The sequence below is a fragment of the Solanum tuberosum genome, unplaced genomic scaffold, assembly GCF_000226075.1.
Source record: "Solanum tuberosum cultivar DM 1-3 516 R44 unplaced genomic scaffold, SolTub_3.0 scf00165, whole genome shotgun sequence".
NCBI lineage: Eukaryota > Viridiplantae > Streptophyta > Magnoliopsida > Solanales > Solanaceae > Solanum > Solanum tuberosum.
In genome coordinates this window covers 886,429-891,522 of record NW_006239090.1, presented here as the reverse complement: position 1 = coordinate 891,522, position 5,094 = coordinate 886,429, and the positions used below count along the sequence as shown (strand labels likewise).

Below are 5,094 nucleotides of genomic sequence, written 5' to 3'. Positions count from 1 at the left end.
GAACGTGGCAATCCGATCCCATTCACACACCACAATCACCATTATATCATCAAGATGATACATTTAAGTCATGATTTCATGGTAACCATTATTCATCTACCTCATTACAACAAGTGTGATCAATAATGCAACATTCATATACATACATGTATCATAATGAAGCAAGAACAAACATACATCACACAATCATAGAATCACAACCATCACCTACCTCGAAACAAGCTTGAAACCCTAAGAAACTTGATCCTTCCCTTTACGGATTCATTCCGCTTGTTCTTGGTCTACAAACAATCACAATAACACGGGAATCAATAAACAATCACTAATTACGTGAATTACTAACAATTCTAACAACCCTGGATCGTACCCATGATCCCAAGTATCCAAAATAGGGTTGTTTCCACCATAGAATCTAGATCAAAACCCTCCCCCATCATTAATTGTCCATTCTATTACGTTCTACAGATCAAAAACTGGATTCGAGGAGTGAAAATTTTACCTTTAGCCTCAAGAATGGTGGAAAACTGTTAGGAGTCACCTGGGGTTCGTTCTTTAGCTATAAAAATTGAAAAATGCAGAATGAGATCGTTTAGGGGTTTATTTATGAACTTAAGTCGCGTCGAACCCGCCACAGCGGCCCTCACCCTACTGTAGCGGCCCCGCCAGAGCGGCTTGCACAAACCAGTGAGCTATTTAAAGAATTCCAAAATCCCCATTTCACAACACACCTCTAACCAACAATGCTTAGAAAATACCCTTTACGCTAAGGTCGATTACGGGAGTTCTACTCTCCCGAATTCAATTTCGTAAAGTCGTACGGATTCCTTAACGAGTTATCTAACCACTCATGTACCCAGAATTATAAATAAATCACCCGATTATTACCAGATTTCCCTACACCTTAAAAACTCTGATTTCGTCCAAATCTGGACAAGGTTAGAAAAATTCAAATACTACGAAAAAGTTTTCAGGTCCCAAATTTTCCCCCGTTGGCATTTCTATAACGACGAAAACAAGTCATTACATTTTCATAGTTGATTTCTAGGATGCAATTGAACACATTGTGCTCTCTCACATCCGTAGTAAAGCGATTTGAGAAGTAGTTAGAACCTCCCTTGAAAAGTCAAGTTTTTAAATTTATTATTATATAATTTCCTTATGCTTAATTTAAGGTTCTAGAGGAAGGAACTGATAGGTAAAGCACTAGAGTTTTGTTCTTTTCATCTTTTCTCTTGCTATATTTGGTAGTGTTAGTTGGAATATTGTTGCTTGTGAGTTTTGATGTGGAGCACTTGTTGTCACTCTAAATCTATGTTTTACTCTTCTTTATTTTATAGGCAGAATTTGTGTTATAGGGAAGTTACTGTTTGGGTTGAATGTTGTTGATTTTCTTTGTGGAATTTAGGGAAATTGGAATTATCAGGTTTCTTTTTAGTTAAATTTGGCTATTGATTGATTTGATTCCACGCTGGAGTTTTGTTCTCTCTGTTTCTGTGTGATTTGGGCAGAGGGGTGATTATAGTTTTCTTTTTTTTTTAAATCATTGTTTCATTTCCTGATTTACTTTTGTGTTGTAGCAACTTTTTGGGGCCCGCTAAACTTAAAAAACCTAATTTAGGACCTCCAAAGCTTGTGAAATTTCATGTAAATCTTTTCAGTTAAACCTTTCCTCTTGCTATAGTTGGTAGTGTTACTTGGAGTATTGTTACTTGTGAGTTTTGATGTGTAGCACTTGTTATCCTTCTAAATCTACGTTTTACTTGCACTCATATTTCCATTTCAGTATTGAAACCAAATAGCTCTAGTGTTTTGTTTGTCTAAGCTTTCATAAATTCACATGGCTACACAATGATATCATATGTTGAAGGTGAGCTATAACATATTCTATTTGATAGATACAAATTATAAAAAATACTAAATTCATTTTACAATTATTTTTGCGTGCAGTGTGAAGTTAAGGATTTGCAGTTATTACTATTGAAGTTTCAGCTACAGGTATGTTTTCAGCTACATGTATGTTCTTTCCCACCCATTATTGTGATTTCTTTTTCCCTCCTTCCTCCTTTTATCTCCTTGATTAGTAGCGGTCCAGTCACTCTGTTATGCTCCATTTTGATTGATAGGAAATTTGGGGCTGTTTGAGGAGTTTAAGGGTACAAAGTTGTTGTCTTGTTACTGGTGAAGAGAAAGATAACTAGATCATGGATTCATACTAGGCATGATATTTATTGTTACATAATTGCTAATTTTCGATGGACGTTTCATCTGAATTTGATAGGTTGGTAAGAAGATTTTTGACGAAAAGTCCATCAAAAACGTTATCGACGAGAAAATATCTACATGATACTACGTATTATATAATCTTTGGAAATGGTTTTAAAGAAGATATTTGACTAGGTAAACAAGCCAAGTTTCTAAATACAATTATATATTTAATAATGGTCCCATTAACAAGTGCACTAGTGGATTGATGAGTATCTCTTCAAAAGAGATTCAAGTTCGAGTTTCCTTAGATATATAATTGTCTTTGTTAGAAAGTGTTTTACGTTCATGTGAAATTTTTTGATGCAAACTTAAATTTAGTTGAATATAATACAAATACCAAAAGGGTTAAGGTTCTTGACAAGCAACTCTTTAGTAGTTGGATATACCCCTCATAGTTATATCTGAACTTGGAAGTTCAATATAATTTTTCCAATCAAATTGCTTACTTTTGCAATGTGGATTAGGCATTTCTTGATTTTTGGATGGGCTGAAATTCTGCAAATCATTAGTGTATTGTTCATACTAGAAGTAACGATAATATTATCACAATCTAATATATACTTTTCATGAGTGTCTCATTTTGTTTTAGTGTCTCACTTCAAACACCACACACCCAAACTAATGCCAAAGTTTGTTTTTCCTTTTTTTTGAGTAACCAATATGCTAAAATATTCAGGTGCTGCAACCTTAAGTATCATAATTTAGTTCTCTTGAGTTGCTTAGTTGGTTTTGCAACTGTTAACATGTTATTGATGTAAGGGATTGTAACAGGTTATAGATTATTTATATCTTATAATTATGGCTCGGCTTGAAGAATTGGCATTGATAAATTGTGATGTAATGGAAAGATAATTTGGTTTATTGACTACATTAGGGCAGGATTTGAAAAGATTAAAAAAATAGGTGTTGACTTAGTTGCTTTTACATTTTATTTTTGTCACACCTCAAAATAGGGGGCGTATCTGGCACTCGATACCCTAATACATCGAGTTACCCACTGAAACATACTAGCTAAACCAAACTGTGAAACAAAAAGATTGGGCTGCACAACCTCTAAAAAGTGAAGCCTGGACCCAGAGATCATGACCTGAATGAGAATAAACCATACAAATAATGGTAGACAAACCAAAAAAAATAAAATATGTACTATCTATCCAACGAGGCCACAACCGAAAACATACCTACTTACACACACACATATATATACATGCCAAGCCTATTGGCTAGAGGTTGAAACATACAAAAAGAAAGCCCAGAATATTGTGTCCACAATAGCCTCTATGAGTGACATAAGCACTGTCGGGACAAGGCCCCGACTATACCCAAACTGTACAACAAAAGTAAACATCCTCTGATGGCCCCAGGATAAGATGGAGCTTACCAACTCACAGCTGAACCTGAATCCTAGCGGGTGGGTCGATTAGAGTCCTTGCATATACCTGCTCGCACACGAAACAAAAAGCAGCGTCCCCAGGCAAAGGGACGTCAATACAAATAAAAATGTACTGGTATGTAAAGCAGAAAGTAAAATCATAAACATTTACTGTAAAAGGGTAATAGAGATACCACCTAAAACTGAAACCCAAATAATCTCCATGGCTGACCTTTAGCCCCCAACTACTTAAATATGCATGGTGTGCTCGTATAATCATATGTCGTGAATACATATATATATATATATAGATGCAAATGCATGACATACCCAACCATATGCTAGCAATAGTGGTGCTTTCCGGTAGCGAACCGGCATCATATTCGCCAACTTGTGGCTATCTGTGTCTCATACGTATAAATATAGGCAATAGGCCCCATACCTCCCGATTATAGCTCAGGAGTAGAATGCATAGCATGTCATGTCATGGATTTATAACACCTATGAGTTACTGTTGTCATGTTTCCAATCTTGTCCCGTTTGTAGTCTTGTTCTCATAACCCCATAATAACTTTCGTATAACATATAACAATTTCATGGAACCTGATATGTTATTCCAAATAAGCTTGAAAAGTTAACTAGAATTTTAGAAGGATAACCTAACCATGTTGATATTCATAACAAGTTTAAGGTGACTTACTTAGTTCCTAACTTGGTTCCTAGATAATTTATAAAAAAAATATTTCAAAAACCAACTGTTCTAATAGTTTACATTTAAATTATATTCGAGAGTTTTGAAGATCGTGAGTTACTTTAAAGATTTTTTTAATAATAACCTTAGTGGAGAAAGAGGGCTGGTCACAAGAAGTAAGTGTCTCGCGTGACATTTTAATTCACATCACCCAAGGAAGAATACGAATTCATACGTGCGGACATATAAATCAAGGAAACCGATAAAATAGACATGTAGATGTCGAACACTCTATTTATCCGAACGAGTGAACTATCAAAATAACAGAATCATGAAAAAAATTCAGCTGAGATCCCAATGCCTTTCACTGAAGGTCTTTCTAGCAAGAGAATAGCAAAATATCGCATTCGGCGTTTTAGGAATTTCCCAGGAGTGGTGCTAAAATGAGGGACGTAGCTTCGCCTTAACATACCTTTTCAATGAACGCTCGAATGGCCGTAGCTTCTTCACGAAAGTTGTTCCTTACGTCCTAAGCTTCGCAAACACTATATATACACAGCTGGTACGCACCTATAAACAATTCATAATTGTTCTTAAATCGGCAGATTTGCCAAATGGCCTCAACTTGACGAAATGTCCGTAGAACTTCATAAAAACAATCATAAAAGAGTCTCGAGATGATTACCTTAGTTAACCAAGTGTAAAACCTTGAAGAAACACCAATAACTACAAATTTATATCTTCAAAAACTTGCTTCAAACGCATC

At 35.4% G+C, this 5,094-nt stretch overlaps 1 long non-coding RNA gene across 1 annotated transcript in view; it reads left to right on the top strand.

Moving 5' to 3' along the window:
* The first annotated feature begins 1,947 nt into the window (after positions 1–1,947).
* LOC107061769 (uncharacterized) overlaps positions 1,948–5,094 on the top strand; it is a 7,365-nt gene continuing 4,218 nt past the window's right edge. Inside the window, exon 1 of the long non-coding RNA XR_001474203.1 lies at positions 1,948–1,995. This is a non-coding gene — a long non-coding RNA (uncharacterized lncRNA). The remainder of the gene's footprint in view (positions 1,996–5,094) is intronic.